An 18,617-nucleotide genomic window follows, 5' to 3' on the forward strand; every position below is an offset into this window, starting at 1 on the left:
AGAATTATTATCTGAATGTTACTTTGCTAATTAGTATCATTCTAGGAATTTGCTTATTCTGTAAAATCATAGGAGCAAATTTCATAATCTTTAAGAAACATTTCACTTGTAAAACCTAATTAATTGATTCCAGATAATGGGGGAAAGAGCTGCCACTCAATAGGTGAATAGAGGTGACAGATGCAACTTTTCAATCCATACCCTCAACTGTTCTCCTTGTAAGCTATATCATATTTCAATGATATTTCTGGCCATGAGCAGTTGAAGCTGAGTTTTCCTATAACATAAATTTGATTTTGTGAAGCACGGATTAAATATGTGACCTTGGATTTGTTAAAATAGAGATTAAACTGAATAAGCAAACTGTGCAAAGACCAGCTGGGCCAGTAGTACTTACAAGTTATGCATGAGGCTATAGCTAGTCTTTGGGGGGCAGGTTTAGAACTGTGAATCTGTATAATAATACCATGCAGACCAACTCATACAACTGTTCCTTCTGTATGATCAATCTACTCATGAAATAGCCTTGTCTATCTAACAAATCTGCTTCACGAAAGAGTATTAGAGAAGGCATTGGGGACCTACATTTTAATAGTTGATCTTCACTAAATACCTGTCTTGACCTCAATTCCCTAGTCTATTAAATCACAGGGTTGAAATGTCATGGCATTTAAATCTGTTTTCAGACACAATAGATATACTAGCTGTGTGACTCCAAGCAAGTCATTTAACCTCTATTTTCCTCAGTCTCCTCATTTGTAAAATAAGGATAATTACAGTACCTATCTCTAAGTTTGTATGCATGTGTGAAATAAAATATGATAATGTTTGTAAAGCACTGTGAAAACTTTATATCACCATATAAATGATATCTATGACTATGAATTTTAGTCCAAATATTACTCAGATTGGTGTGATTCTATGCTAGAATGAATCAGGAGTTGTAACATCTCAGAAACAACAACAGTAGCAACAATGAACTGGGCTGATAGGTTCCCAAATTATGCTAGTCTAAAGGTTTTGCAAAGTGACATCTCTCAAGGAGTAGCAATTTAGTGTTGTGTTCATAGTAAAAAAAAAAAAAAGGTTTTTTTTAAGATTTTCATTAATTTTTTGTGATTGATGGAGAGAGTCACCTTAGACTATTCCCAGAACAAGACAGTATTTTGCCAACATCCAAACCCTTTGAAAGATTTGTTTTCTTGGTGGATATTTCCAATCAACTAAGGCTTAATATAAATCCTTGATATCTAAGTCTGACCACAGCACTGTAATTTTCCAAGAGTCTTGCTGCCCCTTCTTCATGTGTGCACATTTCTTTAGGTCTATTCATGCAGAACAAATGTGTGGTCTTATTAGATCTGGTTTTGATGGGTAATCTATTCTTCTACTAATACATATCCTCTGGGGTGCTTATCTTCATAATACTCTAAATACCAGTGAGTCTTGGGGGAGAATGGACTGCCAGCTCTTCACGACTTGTCAGCATTTCAAGTGTGGTGGTACAGTATGATGAGGTCATTGCCTCATGGTCAGTCATCCTGTGCTCTCACAAACTGTCAGCAATTCAGTAGCTCATCTCCTGGGACCCATCAGTGACACCTTAGATAATTCCAAGGCTTCAGGGGGAGGGAGACCTTAGAACATAAGAAAAAGTGAATTATTTTGGTGTATTGGTTTTTAGGACAGTTATTACTGACTTTCAGAGACTTCTTTTGCTCGGCTTCTAGTCTAGGGCCTTAATTCAGGGCTTAGATTATTGGAAGATTGGCATCTGGATTAGTGAGTTATTACCAGGTGATGTATTCATATAAGTATGTGCTGTGAAACATTTTAAAATAGACAGAGTTTTGAAATAAAACCAAAACTTAAAAGAAATTGAGACTCCTAAAATGGGAATCTCTGCTTTTGATCTTTTTGTATAAAATCTTGCTTGTCTAGAAATTTTGAAAAACAAAATACCCTATCTCTCCCCATCCCATTGACTCAAGTCTACGATTTTAAGGCTCTCCTCCATTCCCATTTCTAGTTTTTTTTTTTGTTTCAAAGTACAAGGACACCTCTCCTCTTTTAAAGTCCCATTTGCCTTCTTTTTGAGTACTAAATTTAACTGAAGATCAAATTGTGTTGCATCATTGTTTTGAAGCCAACCTCTTTCCAATATGCTAAAATCCTTTCCAGCTACAAAATATACTGATTTTAGAGTCCCAAACTCTAAACCTAATCTATGAAAACCAATGTTAGTATCAAGTATTGTGCTAATGATTACCATTTTTTCTCTTTTGAGGCACATAGTCTCTATATAGGTTCTATATAAGACTCTGTTCACTTGTACTAAATATGGTTATGACTTCAATAGTATAGGAATGTATTATCAAATGAAAATGTGCAAATGTTTCAGTTCCTTGGAAGTAAAATTATTTTTCCAAGAAAACCTTAACTGGGGTTAGAAAGAGTTGGACATGCCTGAAACAAATCAACAACGAGAATATTGCATGGACCTGTACAATATGTACACGTACACACACACACAACACACACACACACACACACATGTGCACACACACACACGTGCATGTGTGTAGAGACAAACAGAAAGAGAAATATTAAATTAAATTTTAAAAAATTATAATTTTGAAATTTCTTACCTCCCAACAATGTTGTTCAGTAGGTCATATAAGTATTGGCAAAAAAATAATCTTGTAGATGAGGGAACAGAGGCTCAGAAGAAGTAAAGTGAGTTTTCCATGGTCATATAGCTAGTAGTTGACAATCTTAGGATTCCAACTGAAGTGTACATAAATCCTTTGTACTGTACTGATTTTCCTTACACTTTTTCTTTAAAGTACCTGTACTCTAGCAATTCTTATACCGTAACACTTTCCATTACTCTTCACAAAGATTTGCAATCATGTTTTACCTAATTGTAACTCCCATTTTGTAGGGACAAAGGAATTTTCACATTCTCTTGGCTCATATTTCTATCTTCTGCTAAAATGGGAAACTATACATAACAGAGTTTCCCATACACTGGGCCAAACTCCTCAGCTGCAAGCCTTCAAATCATAACATTACACAAATATTATCAAAAAGAGGAAAAGAAAACAAGAATCTTTAAATGAGTTACTATTAAAGAGATCAGTATAAATCCCTGGAGTCACTTATCATTCCATACACACACGCACCCCCCCCATATATATATGTACATATATATATACATATATATATACATATATATATGTGTGTATATATATATGTATATATGTATATATATATACCCGTACATACATACATACACATATATACACACATATATGCATATATATGTATATGCACATATATGTATGAATGTGTGTGTGTGTATGGTTATGTGTATATGTATATATGTATAGTTTACCCCCTGAGAGAAGACCTTTAACCTCTTTCTCTTACCCCCACCCCCAAATCTTGTCTTCTGTCACTGTACTCTACCTGTTGAAAAGGCTGTGTGGGTGTCACATCCTCCCTATTCCTGGTTTTCCAGCTTCTTGCTTTTCTTCATAACATCATAGATTTAGAAGTGGAAGGTCACTTTTCAACCACCTCATTGTACACTTGAAAAAAATAGTCCCTAAGAGAATTTTCTTGACAAAAGATGAAGGTTGTGGGTCACAATCTCCTAATTCTAAATCCAGAAATCTTTCCAGTGCTCTACTTCTCCAATATAGGGCAGATTCATTGTTTATGCAGTTTATCTGTTACAGTGAGTACAAATCTCTATATTCTGCTGTCTCCCTGTGCAAACTCTCCAAAGTCTACCACTCCCTGTACCCACAAGTCAAGCCAGTCTAATTGAAGCACTAAGGCATATTGAGGGTAACCACGCCAGGCAAGTAAACCATTACCACCACCTTGACCACCATCTATTCTCAGACCCTGGTAGAGATACCTTAGAACCCTAAAATCAAAAACTTAGGGAATTACATTGCTTCCAGCTCAGGGCCCTCAGTGATCAACCTGGGAAACAACACCTACAGTGATTCAGCCTGGCAACTGCTGAAGGTTCCATATCTACAACTGCTGAAGACCCAGGAAGTAAAATTATTCCACCCAGCATTTTGTCAATGAAAAAATAAACTGGATATATAACTGACTATCAAAATCCCCAGTGCTTAGCAAAGTACTATTCACAAAGTAAGCGCTTAATAAACCTTCATTCATGTATGTATTTATTCATTGTTTCACTCAGTTCCTTTTCCTTCTTTTTTCTTCCTCTCTCCATTTTTCATGCCTTCATTTCATTTCCAGAAATCAGAGAGAGAGGGAGAAAATCTGAAATCTGGATATATTTTACTTAAACACTTTCATTTAAAATTTTGCAGGTTGTTCGATGTTGTATATCTTGTTACAATATCTCTCAAGGACCAAACTGATTTTAAAATTCTTCTTTCCTTCCCTTCCTAGCCACATGTTTCAAAATTGAAGTTCCTTTAGTTTTTCTCTTTCCCTTATCAACTTCTCTCTCCTTATCTCTCACTTTCTTTCCCTTTCTGTTTCTATTTCCATAGTTCTTTCCTACTCCTCTAAGGGGCTGCTTGGGAAATGTGACTCATTCCTATTATTCTTATTACCATTATTGTTATTGTTATTGTTATCATTATTATACTTCAAATAGTATACAATGAAGATACCATTCCTGATGAATTCAAAGGTATTACCATTATTGACTGGTTGATTTTAATCAAAATTTCCCTAAATTCAGCTCCAGCTTATCATTAAAGTCAGTTTTTTGTGTGTTTTTTTGTTTTGCTCCAAGACTATTAATCTCCCCAAACACTCCTCGTTCCTCTACATTGCCATGTGCATTTCACCTCTGAATCCTTTGATCATGCCTGGAGTATTGTGTTCACCTTGTCCTGTCATTATCCATGAACTCAAAAGAGGGAAGATACATGAGTCCAGAAAGGGATAGTAAAGTCGGATTTCTATGGTATTTCTTAGTCAAGTAGGAAACAGGGTCAGAAATGTGACAGTGGGATAAAGTAGTCAAGGTTATGAATAGCATTAACAACCAGGAACTAGGCTGAGAACCTTTCATGCCCAAAAGACTGAGACTTTCTCATGCCCACTTATCCTTAAGGGCGTCACCTGGCCTTTATGTTTTATCACTAATAAAACTTTTCCTCTGGCTGGAAGAAGGCTTGAGTTGAATTCTTTCAGGAAGGCCCTGGCATTGCAATCTTGGGGCTTCCCAGCAGCACCCCAGAAACCTCTAGACTTCTTCATGTAGCTCCCTGACTGGGAAATAACTACCAAATCTCAAACTCTTCTTTAGCCATGACTGGCCCCTGCTCTAGAGGCTGCTTCTACTCAAGCCTTGAGCAAGGTCCTCGCCCCAGCCTCTACTTCAAAAAAGACCCCAGCTCAAGCTCGAGACGAGGTTCTCAACTCGGTGCCTCCTCCCCAGACCTCTACTTCTGATGGCACCCCTACTCAGGCTCCAGTCAAGGGTCTCGCTTTGACATGTCCTCCTCTGACCCCTCCTTCTCCTCCAGCATCAGGTAATCTTTCCCCTTGCCAGCTGGATTCCTTGGCCTTGCCAGTTCAGCTGGCACTTTCCAGTCCCTCACTCATGGGGAAGTGGGACTTCCTACCTCCCTCCCCCACAAGCCTCTGCTCCTGCAGGGCCTTCAGGGCTTTTTCCTTTAAGGGAAGTACCTGCCTCTCCTAATGGGACATTTAGGGTGCATGTTCCATTCTCCATTTCAAACCTCACCCAGATTAAGGAAAGGCTGGGTTGATACTCTGAAGATCCAAGTAAATTTACTGATGGCTTCAGAGATGTGTCCCTACAATTCGAACTTTCTTGGGGTGATTTTCATGTCCTCTTCTCCACCTGTTGTACCCCTGAGGAGAGGAAGAGAATCTGGGAAAAAGCCCAAAGCTTTGGGGATTGTTTTGCTAGCAATGACCCCACAAAGTACCCCCCAGGAACAGCTGCTGTTTCGGCTAGTGATCCAGGATAGTATTATCAGAAGAGTGAGTGTAGGGGAAGGAAAGACTACATGATAATTTGCCTGCTAGAAGGCCTAAAAACATCATTTCAAAAGCAAGTAAACTTTCAGAAGATTAAGGCAATTACTCAGGGAGAAAAGGAAAACCCTGCCCTTTTCCAAGATAGGTTAGTAAAAGCCATTAAAAAGTATATGAATTTAGATCCTGACTCTACAGAAGGGGCACCAATCCTTAGTATATATTTCATTAACCAATCTGCCCCAGATATTGGAGAAAAAATACAGAAATTGGCAATGGGACCTCAAACACCTCAGGTCCAGTTATTGAAGATTGCCTTTGGAATGTTTAACAACAAAGACCTAGTTGCAGCAGAAGAGAAAGAACTCAGGCAGAGGGCTAAAGACAAAGAACATGCTCTATTCTTGGCTTTTTCCATGGTCAGGAAAAGACCCAAGGGTGTCCCTGGCAAATTAGACAGTGGGAAAACCTGCTTTCGATGCCACCATGAGGGTCACTGGTGCAAGTAGTGCCCCTCCAGGGCATCCCCTTGGAGAAAGCCCCCACGACAGATACCTCCAGGACCTTGCCCAAGATATGACCAGGAGGGACATTGGAAGAAGGATTGTCCCCAAGGCAGAAGAAGTGGTAGAGCAGACCCCCAGTACCCTGTCCTCCAGTCTTCTCAAGACTGGGGAGGACAAGGAAGCCTGGGTCTGGGCAACACTCCCACTTTTTCCATCTCTCTCAGAAGCCCCGGGCAGAAATTGAGGCTGAAGTTAAGGTTACCCACTTTATCATGGCTGTGTTCTTTGCTTTAATCAATTACTCTGGCCCCATTTGCCCCTTGACCCACCCGGTCATGGGCTATGGAGGGAGAACTAAGGGATGTCTCCAGACATATCCCCTCCCCTGCCCATTTTGAGAATCTGTTGTTTAAACACTCCTTCTTTGTGGTCTCCTCTTGCCCTGCCCCCTCGTTGGGAAGGAACCTGATGGTGAAGTTAGGGAGCCAATTTTCTCTAGTCAAGCCTCCCATCTCCCTTTTCCTTCTGTGTGCCAGACCTCCCCATGCTCCCCTGGAAGTGTGGGGGAAAATATGGGATACTTTTGCCACCCCAGCTGTTGTTCACCTCCAACACACTAAAGTATTTTCCCATCACTGTATTTGTAGCTCCACCCAGGAGACCTCTTTGTCTTCTGCCTCAGGAGTGCTTAATTTCTTGGGAACTCAAGGCTATAGGGTCACTTTGAACAAAGTCCAGATAGCATGCCAGTCTCTAAAGTTTCTGGGCCATGAACTCCCAGTCCCAGCCACTAAGAAACAATTTGGAACTTTTCTAGGCATGGCTAGATTTTGTAGACTCTAGATTTCTAACAATAGTTTGATTGTTAATCCCCTTTATGATGCTCCTCTAGGCCCTGACTCACTCCCCCTAGAGTGGGGCCCTGACCAAGCTAAAACTTTTGTGATTTTAAAATCAAAAGTGAACTCCAAACCCCTGAGTTGAAGGCCTGCAAGCTTCCTGGCAGTGGCTACTATAGTCATTCTAATTGAGGAAGCCTCTACATTTACATTTGGCCCCTGAAAGTGGGGAAATTATTTCCCTAGTTAAACTGGGAAGATCTTTAGACCACTCACACCCATACAGTAACTCTCATCTCCACAAAGCCCCCCTTCCCAATATGACTTCCTCAGAAGTTTAAGCCACTCCATTTATGCTTGCCACTTCTCTATGGGCTACTCTTTCTATATCTACACCTTGCTTCTCCACAGGGGAATATTCCCATACTTGGGAGACAAGCTGTAAGGACACTAGACAAGTTAACACCCCTGTGGAGTGAGGGCTTGTAAGTGTTCCTGCTAATATTTTGACCTGAGCTACAGTCTGTGCAGATACCACTAGTGACAAGAATTTTGGTGAAAAGGTGAAACGAAGTGCCAACACATGGCAAGACCCCAGAACTACTGTGTCAATGTTTGACACCATACAAAGATTTTGGGATGTGCACTCTCAGATTTTTAGCACTTCCCTTCTCCATTTTCAAAGCCACATGGCCCACAGTCTCTAACTTAAGGGCAAAATATGGATTTTGGGGAAATGTCCTCTGGTCTCTTAAAAAGGGAGCAGACTATCTTATGCCCTGGTATAACTTACAACGTGAACATATTCTCTCTAACCTTACAGAGTCTATTTACCAGTTGGCAAATGTGACAGCTTATGGTCTCCAGGAAATCCAGCAATCTTTAGATTACTTAGCAAAAGTAGTTCTAGATAATAGAATAGCTCTAAACTACTTGCTGGCCTCCAGAGAGGGTGTATGTGCTTTAGCAAACACATCTTGTTGCATGTACATCAACACCTCTGGACAGAGAGAACTCCGCACTGAATGTGTTTTGGAAAAGGCTAGTTGGATGCAAGAAATTTAGAATAACTTCAGTGCTCCAAAATCTTTTTCATGGGAGTCCTGGTTTCTTTCTAGACTGGCCTCTATTCTCATTCCACTACTGATCATATTTCTCTACTGTTTGTTTGGTCCATGTGTACTAAATATTTTTGCCAGATTCCTTTCTTCTAGGGTTGGAGCCATCAACTTCTAGATGACTGCTCAGGCTGTATACCAACCCGAGGGCTCTAGCCTGCTGAACCTGATATCAGCTGGGTTTTGAAGTTTGACCCCTGGAACAGGATCTGGAGAGGCAGGGACAGCTCTACACCTCTTGCCAGCAGGGAGCAGTTTCAGAAGCCGAGACCTTCGCCCCTTTAACCAAAAGAATTTGTGTCCCATTTGTTTGAGGGTGGAATGATGGGGTGTGGCCCAAGCCTAGGTCTTAGCCCCTTGCCCCAAAGGGAATCTGGCTTCCATTTGTCTACAGGCCCCAGCTCCTCATTTCCCTGTGAAAGCCTTAGCCTTATCTTTTAATCTTATTCAGATGTACCTTTGCCCCTAGCCCTAAAAAGGAATCTGGCTCCCATTTTAGGTTACTTATCAACTTCCCTTGTCAGCTCCCCTTATTTCCCTTTGAAAGCCCTAGCCTCACCTTTTTGATCTCATTCAGATGCCTTCTAGTTCCCTTCCTCATCTATTCCCATCGTCTGTTCAATCTCCAAGAACTTCCAATAGGAATTCTCACCCACATCCTTTTCCCAGACCCTTCCCTGGTCACCCAAAGTCAGCTTAGTATATAAGATCTATTCTGGCCACCATTCAGATGCTGAGAACCTCTCATGCCCAAAAGGCTGAGACTTTCTCATGCCTGCTTGCCCTTACAGGAGTCACCTGGCCTATATGTTTTATCATTAATAAAACTTTTCCTCTGGCTTAAAAAAAAACAATCAGGAACTAGTAGTGGCAGAATTGGAAATCAAGGCATGCTCATCAATTGGGGAATAGCTGAATAAGTTGTGGCATATGATTGAGATATTATACTATAAGAAATGATGATTGGGATGGTTTCAAAAAACCCTGAGAAACTTACATGAACTCATGCAAATTGAAGTGAACAGAGCCAGGAGAACATTGTATACAATAATAGCAATATTATAAGGATAATCAACTGTGAGAGACTTAGCTTCTCTGATCACTGCAATGATCCAAGGCTTATGATGAAAAATACTTGCCATCTCCAGAGAGAGAACTGATAAACTCTGAATGCAGTTTGAAGCATATTTTTCGAATTTTCCTTATGATTATTTTATTATTTATGTTTCCTTTTGCAGCATGACTAATATAGAAATATATTTTGTTTGACCTCATATGTATAATTAGTATCAGATTACTTGCTTTCTCAAGGACGAGGGAGAGGGTGAAAAAATTCAGAACTAAATTAAAAAGTATATATTTTTAAAAATTTTAAATGTATAATTGGGAAATATTTAACAATGCAAATTAAAAATAAAAATAACAACAACAACCAGGAATTGAAAGTTCTATAGAACTATTATGCTGATATTTAGGACCCTCTGAACTCAAGAGCCTTAGGATAGCAATGCTCCCATAAATCTCTAGACCTGATTCCAGTCCAGCCCTTAAAATTGTTAGTGAGGAGATATATTTGTTATGGACTAATTCACCCAAGTGAATATTTTCCCACCATGTTTGTTTGGATAATACAATGTTTTGCTTCTCTGAATATCTGTCTACCTTTCATTAGAAGTCCTACCAACTATATAGAACCTCCTGCTCTTAGTTTTTAGTGAGCATACATTTTTCAGAACTTCTAGATCTCTTATAATAAGGAGGATCACATTTACCACTAAATTTACCCGGAACTCATTCCTGTTCCAAACTTCCCTATTTAATGAAGGTAACCCTAGCCTTCCAGACATCAAGGTTCTCAGATATGGAGTTTTCCTTGACTCTTCACTTTTCCTCACTCATATAAATAAATTATATTAATATCAATCAGTCACCAAGTCTCATCAATTTTATATCTTGCATCCCCTTCTCATCTGTCTAAACAAAAGACAATGGCTCTGGTGCAGACCTCCATCACTTTTTCCTATGATATTGGGATAACCTCTTATTTAGCATCCTTTTCTTCTAGTTTCTCCCCTCTCCAAGCCATGTTCCATCAGCTGGTAAAATAATCTTTCTAAAGCTACAGATATTACCATGAAATTTCCCTATTCAAAAACTTAGAGTTTCTTCCTATAACCTTTAGGATAGGATATTAAAAAAAATAAAAAAAAACCTTTTCAATTTGTCATGAAAAGCATCTGGAAATCATTCTAAACTTGTTTCACCTTCACTTTGTGTTATGGACAAACTTAGCAACTTGACAGCCTACAGACTTGCCATTCCATCTCCCACCTTTGTACATTTGTGAGGCTGCCCTCATACTTATAATGTGCTAACTCTTCTCTGTGTCTTAAAATCTTAAATGTCTTCATGGATTATTGAACTTGACACTACCTAAGAGAAGTCTTTCCTGAGCATTATGTTATAAGTATTCTTTCTCTGATTAAATTATCCTATTTATAATCAGGTGTTCATATGTTGCATTCTTTCAGTAGAATATAAGCTCTTTGTGGGCAAAAGTTACAGGATTTTTGAGTTTAAATGGACTCCAATGGACAGCTAGGTCAACCCATACCTGAGAGTAATTCCCATTATTATATTAATACACAATATGCATACAAGCACATATCCATATATATATATATATATATATATATACACACACACACACACACACACACACACACACAAATATATATACATACATATATGTGTGTATATGCATACACACATATTTGTGTATGTTTATGTGTATGTATGTATATTTATACATATGTGTATATATATTTGTATATATAATGTATACATACACATATACATATATAGATGCATGCACACATGCAAATACAAACACACACACGCACACACACGTATATATACCTCTCAAAGTGGTTATTTACCATTTCAGTGAAAAGTCCCAGTCTATTCCACTTTTGGACAACTAAAATTATTCAGATATTTTTGTTTTTCATCTGGCATAAAACCAAAATTAATCTCTTTGAAAAGCTGCTGATGGTTAATTTCCCCTGGTTCTGTTCCTTGGGAAAAAACATAGCAAGGTAATCTATCTTTGCTCTCTTAGCCCTTTAAATATTTGAACATAGCTACCATGTCTCCACAAATCTTCTGTTCTCCTGGATAGCATCCTCAGTTTTCTTTTAAGAATTCTAATATAACATACACATATAAGAATATTTAGTATGTTGGTTTTCTCTCTTTTGGATACTCTCCAAATTATAAATTTGTCTTTCTTTAATTGTGGCATCCAGGACTGAATGCAATCTGACAGATATGCTCTTATGCAGATGTAATGCAGAGGGACCATCACTTCTTTGCTCCTGGAATCTCTGCCTCTCTGAGTGTAGACAAGATCACATAATCTTCTTTGCTACTTTATCACCTTGCCAGCTAATATTGAGTTTACAATCTACTAAAACTGTCAGATATATATTTTTTTTCAGGCAAACTACTATGTAGGCACATCTCTGTAAATTAGGGCCTCTCTATTCAGCAACTAGAATGAGGACTCAAGTTTGAGTTGAAAATCAGGAGTCTTGATCAATTTATCCTACCTATTTAAATTATTTACTTTGGTAATAAATGCCTCTCCAAATGAATAAGTTTTTGGTTACCTTGTGTTCCCAGTAGGGGAGGGAAATAGAATGCCATGTACAACATTCACCCTTTCAAAAGAGATTTACTAAATGATATTCTTAACTGTTGGCTAGGGGTAGGACTAAGGGGCTGGAGGTTTCCTAATCTCCCTCCAGTTCAGAGTTATTAGATAGCAGTCTCTAGCTTTTGGTTTTTGGATAGGAAAATTCTTATTATTCTACCTTTGATGTGTATCATAGATGCTTCTGAATTTGAGTTGGGGGGGGAAGGGGCTTTTTAGGACCCTGAATGATTATAATAATATCAATAGCTACCATTTATTTGGAACTTAATAGGTGCCAGATGCTGTGCTTAGGGCATTACAATTAATATCTCATTTTATCTTCACAAAACCCTGCAAGGTAAATGCTATTATTATTCCTGTCTTTCAGGTGAAGAAATGGAGATAAATGGAGGTTAAGTGACCAACTCACATTCACTGAGCTCACAAGTGTCTGAGGCTGGATTTAAGTTCAGGTCCTCATAACTCCAGGCCTGGCAATCCATCCACTGCCCTGCAAGTTATTTCCTAATATTGCTTCTAAATGTATGTGTTAGACTATTTGAATATTGTCATTTGTTAAAAGGGATAAGAGTGAGGGGATGCAATTTTGTCCTTGTTGTTGTTGTTGTTTGTTTGTTTGTTTTTTAATTTACTTGAAGCTGGTTTACACACAGGAGGAGGAAAGCCTTAGGTTTTCTGTCCAGGTGCTATGACTCCCTCTAGGCACACATGGACACTTAACTAAAATATTACTGGGAAAAGAAAAAAAAAGACCTTCTTGGTTGGCTTGATTTGTAAAATAAAAAGAAAAAAGAATTAAAAAAAAGAATTAACAAAAAAGAATGTCAATTAACATATGAAGGTTAAGTATCAATTATTTAGAAAGTGCCAGGAGAAAAGTCTTGGGTTATTTTCTCAAGTTAGGGATAATAAACGTTGCAGAGGTACTTGTCCTCACTTGTCACCTATACCATCTTAAGATTATACTTGTAAAATATTAACTTACTTTTCCGAAGGGGAGGGAGAAGAAAACTTCCTATATTCAAAGATCCTAACAAGGGGATATAGATCTTACTTATTAATATTGATGTGTATGAATCTGTACATCCACACATATTCTATAGCAAGAAATATCAACAATTTATACTCCTTAAAGGGAGAAAGGATAGCACTTTCAATTACAAAATTCTAAAAAGCAAAAAAATATATATTTTTATATACATGCTATTTTTAAAAGGGTGAAAGAAATGAAAGATCTCAGTTATTAGCGAAAGCAGTGGTTCTGCCCCACTACTCCATTTTCTACTGATATTTCATATCTAAGTGTAAGACTTTACATGGATTACTACTGAATTTGGTCTTATTCAATTCATCGCAAATCTTTCACCTAATCTTTTTGATAAGCTTGTCATCTCTGCCTTTTTCCAAGACATTCATAAAACTATTTAAACAGCTTAGTACCAATCACACATCCCCAAGGCATTCCACAAGAGGCCTTTGGCCAAGACACAGAGTACTCTGTGAGTCTGGCCTTTCACCTAGTTCCAAATACATCTAATTATAATAAAATCTAGCCCATGTTTCTTAATCTTTACCAAAAGAATAGTATGAGGCACATTTTCAAATAATTTGCTAAAATCTAAGCAAATATAGTGTACCATATTCCCTTCAATTAATTTAGGAGCTATAATTTTTAAAAGGGAAATAATATTAATATAGCAGGGCTTCTTCCAGATGAAGCCATGCAGGCTTTTTTGCAAAATATAGCTTCCTTGTCTAGGTATTTAGTAATCATTTATGACCTAATCTAGGTATTTGTCAAAAGTATTTTTTTTCCTTTTCTATCTTTAAATCTAGGACTTAGAATAATGCTTTTCAGATAGAAAACTCTAAATAAATGTGAGATTGACTTCAGATGGATTTTGCAAAGACTCGTCTTAGGTCCCAATACTTCCATATAACCTTATCTAACTAGCTATTGCCCTCAATAATCATTCCCTGCTCTGAACTTTTGGGTTCATTATTCAGTTCCAATTATTTAGCACTTAGTAAGCACTACCTTAATTGATATACATCTTTTATCTACATGTCTCATTTCTCACATTAGATAGTGTGACTTCCCAGAAGAAGGATCATCTGTTACAGATACAAATATAACTATAGATAGATATCTAGATATCTATATCTATATGGGTATGTGTTCATGTGTGCACATGTGTATGTCAGTGGGTCAATAAACATGTAAAAAGCTCCTACTATGTACCATACACTGTGTTAAGTCCCTGTAATATAAAGAAAAAAAAAACAGAAACCAAAATATAGCCCCTCCCCTTGAGAAGCTCACAGTCTAATGGAGTGGAAGGACAACATGCAAATAGATATGTACAAACTAGCTATTTACACAATAAATAGGAACTAATTAACAGAAAGAAGGTGCTAGAATTGAGAGGAATTGTTTAAAACTCCTTACTGAAGGTAAGGTTTTAGGTGGAATTTAGGTGGTGCAGTTGATAGAGCACTGGGCCTGTAATTAGGAAGATTCATATTCCCAAGTTCAAATCTGGACTCAGACACTTACTAGCTGTGTGATTCTCGGCAAGTCACTTAACCCAGTTTATCTCAGTTTCCTCATCTGTAAAATGAGCTGGACAAAGAAATGGCAAACTACCTCCAGCATCTTGGCCAAGAAAACTTCAAAATGAGTTCATGAAGAGTTAAGCACAACTGAAATGACTGAATAACAACAAAACCAAGCCAGGGAAGATAGAGGCAGAGATGAAGAGGGAGAACATTCTATGGATGGGGGATAGCCATTGAAAATGACTGGAATTAGGAGATGGAATGTGGTGCCTGACCAGCATCAAGAATTCTATAGTCATTGGATCAAACATGTGTTAAGGGGAAGAGGGTAAGATATAAGAAGAATGGAAACAAGGAAGGAGGATGTTAGGTAATGAAGTACTTTTAATGCCAAACATACTATTTCATATTTGATCTTGGAGGTGATAGAAAACTACTGGAATTTGCTGAGTAGTGAGGTGACATGGACTCATCTGCCCTTTAGTGAAATCACTTTGGCATCTGAGTGAAAAACAGCCTGGAATGAGAAAAGGTTTATGGTTAGCAGACCTACCAACAGGCTATGACAGTAATCCAGGTATAAGAAGATGAGGTCTTATAACAGGGCATTGTCATTATTAGAAGAGAGGAAGATACGTATTGGAAGATTACAAAGGTAAAATCATCTAATCTCAGTAACAAATTGTATATGAGGTAGGGGGAAGGGGGAAGATAGTGAGGAGTCAATTATGACTTCTAGATTGCAGTTCTGGGAGACTGGGAAAGTTGGTGGTATCATTGATAATAACAGAAAAGTTCCAAAGGGGGAAATGTTTGAGGGAAAAGACAATGAGTTTAGTGTTAAATGTGTTGAATTGAAGATGTCTATAGGAAATCCAGTTTCAGATATTCAATAGGCAGTTGGAGATATAAGATAGGATGGCAGCAAAGAAGGTAAGGCTGGAAAATTGTGTTTGAGAATTACCAGCATAGAAGGGATAATTGCATCCACAGGACCTGGTGAGATCATCAAAGTGTTGCAGAGGGAATATGGCCTTGGACAGAGCCCTACAGGACACCCACAGCTAGCAGGTGTGATCTGGCTGTGTTGTTGCTGTTCACTCATGTCTGACTCTGTTTGACTCCATGGATGTTGCCCATGGGCTTTTCTTGGTAAAGATACTGGAGTGGAATGGCATTTCCTTCTCCTAGGGGGAAACAGATCCTAAATGTGAGATATCCTTGGGCTGCTGTCCCTGGGTGACCAACAGCTTAGTGCATTTGACATGTCTCTGTGCTTCACCCATCTCTTCTGGTTTGGAGACCTCAACTACTGGCTGGACATGGATATTCAGGAGAGTCTGCTTTGGGTGGATCAGCTCAACCTTGAGCATGAGAAGCACAAGGTTTTCCTGAAATTCAGTGAGAAAGAGATCTCTTTTTCCCCCACATACCGCTATGAGCATAACTCCCGGGACACCTACGTTTGGCACAAACACAAACAAACTGGGGTCGAGACCAATGTACCCTCTTGGTGTGATTGCATCCTCTGGAAATCTTATCCTGAGACACATATCAAATGCAATTCTTATGGTGGCACAGATGACATCGTCACTAGTGACCACTCTCCAGTGTTTGGAGCCTTTGAAGTTGGGGTGACCTCCCAGTTTGTCTCCAAGAAAGGGCTCTCCAAGTCATCAGATCAGGCTTACATTGAATTTGAGAGTGTGGAAGGTATACTCAAAACTGCCAGTCTCACCAAGTTCTTCATTAAATTTTACTCTGCTTGCCTAGAAGAATACAAAAAGAGTTTTGTGAATGATGCCCAAGCAGTGACAACATCAACTTCCTCAAGGTTCAGTGGTCCTCTAGGCAATGGCCCACGCTGAAACCAACACTGAGATTGAATATTTGCAAGACCAGCACCTGTTGCTGACTGTTAAGTCCCTGGATGGCTACGAGTCCTATGGTAAGTGTGTGATCGCACTCAAGTCCATGATTGGCAGCACTGCTCAACAGTTCTTGACTTTCCTATCCAACCATGGGGAAGAAACTGAGAACATCAGAGGCTCCATGAAGGTGTGGTTGCTGAACAGATAGGCACCCAAGAGGGGCTCTATGAGTGGAGCAGTGTGGACAAGGATGAAGCAGGAGCAAAGGGGAAACCACCATCTGTGTCCCGAGGCAGCCAGAACTACAGGTCTTGGAGGTGAAAGCCAGGTCCTGCTGAGGCCTCCTGCCCTCTTCCGTCTAAGCTATTTGATGAGACCAAGAAGCCACCTCCAAAAGGAAAGCCTTCAGCCCCACCTCATGGAGCACCTCATGAGGTTCCTCCGCCTGCTTCCAGGTCAAAGCCAGAAGTTGGCTCCAGAACCAGAGGGGATAATAGCCCCGCCGATGAAGAATAGTTTCAGTAATCTAGTCTGCTATGTCCTGGAAGGGGTCCCACATCAGCTGTTGCCCCTGGACCCTCAGGCCCCCACCCCTCCTGCCAAGGTTCCCACTCCTTCAGCTACAAAGAACAAGGTGGCCATCACAGTGCCTCCCCTGCAATGACGGCCCCCTTGAGTGGGAGAGGGGAGCTCATCAGATGAAGAGGGTGGCACCTTGCCTCCACCTGACTTCCCTCCTCCACCACTGCCCAACTCAGCTAGCCTGGATATGCCAGTGGTGGGCCCTGGGGGCTGGGGCTCTGGGGAGGGGTTGAGATTCAGGGGCCACTGAATCCTAAAACCCACCTGGGGCCCTACTGCCTCCAAGCTCCTCACCAGTCAGTGCCTTCTTAGAGGAGGTGAGCAGTGGGAATGACTGATCCTGCTCCATGCTACAGGTAGCCAAGACACTGAGTGAGGCTGATTATGCTGCTGGACTGGCCAAAGGGGGCCTGATTGGGAGCCCCTTAGACCTGCCTCCTCAGGCTCTTCCCCCAGACTATGGCTGTCCCCTTGGCTTTTCCCCACTCCGAATCCAAGAGAGCATTCAGGAAGACCTCCATGCCCACAGGGTAGACAGGCAGGCATCCTAGGTGAGGGGAACATGGGTGCCTGGCTTCGGGCCCTCGGCATGGAGTGCTATGAGGAGGGACTGGTACATAACGGATGGGATGACCTGGAGTCCCTCAGTGACATCACTGAGGAGAACTTGTAGGAGGCCTGAGTCCAGCACCCAGCTCACATACTCCTCCTGCTGGACTCATTGCAGCACAGCAAGTGACCTTCCAGTATAAAGGGCTCGGGCTAGGAGGGCCCTCATCCAGACTGTGAGGGCCTAGACCCCCCAGTGTGTCCTCTTTTAACCCCTCTCCCCAAGTTTGGAGGGACTATCCCTCCAAATCCCCATCATGAAAGAACTTGCCCATTCTGCCTTACCCAGTGCTGAGGATGGTTGCCATAGTTACTACTGTCTCCCTCTGCCTATTTATTGGGGAGGCTCCAGCCTCAGGGGAGGAATTTCCCACCCCACTCTTCTTCTTACCCAATGGAACACCTCTTGCTCCATCCTTGTCGGCCAATCAGTGTCCCTCTACTCCTATATTGGTTCACTGCCTTCCCCATTAGAGTTTGAGGTTAAGTAGCTCTTCTGCTTGCTCTAGGGATGGTATTGGTCCAAGATTTTGTCCCCCAAATCCCCACCTCTCACTGGGGCTGCTGAAGGGGGACTGACTTCTACTCAGGCCCTCATGTCTCCAGCGGAGAAAGGGCACCAGTACAAGGGGGTCCTTGTTACATTTCATACTTTTCCCCTCCTCATCTCAGGGACTCCCTGAGCCACAGGGAGTACTCAGTCAGGTACCCACCAAGACTGGCATCCCATCCAGAAAAGGAGGGGCAATCCCTTTCCTCTGTTTTGGCTGGGCTGGGGTCCCCACTGCCGTGGGGGGAAGGGT

At 40.3% G+C, this 18,617-nt stretch overlaps 1 pseudogene; it reads left to right on the top strand.

Moving 5' to 3' along the window:
- LOC110215096 (phosphatidylinositol 3,4,5-trisphosphate 5-phosphatase 2 pseudogene) overlaps nucleotides 1-17,944 on the top strand; it is a 68,763-nt pseudogene extending 50,819 nt beyond the window's left edge.
- The last annotated feature ends 673 nt before the right edge of the window (nucleotides 17,945-18,617 follow it).

The sequence above is a fragment of the Phascolarctos cinereus genome, unplaced genomic scaffold, assembly GCF_003287225.1.
Source record: "Phascolarctos cinereus isolate Bilbo 61053 unplaced genomic scaffold, phaCin_HiC Scaffold_2;HRSCAF=192, whole genome shotgun sequence".
In the NCBI taxonomy this organism is placed as follows: domain Eukaryota; kingdom Metazoa; phylum Chordata; class Mammalia; order Diprotodontia; family Phascolarctidae; genus Phascolarctos; species Phascolarctos cinereus.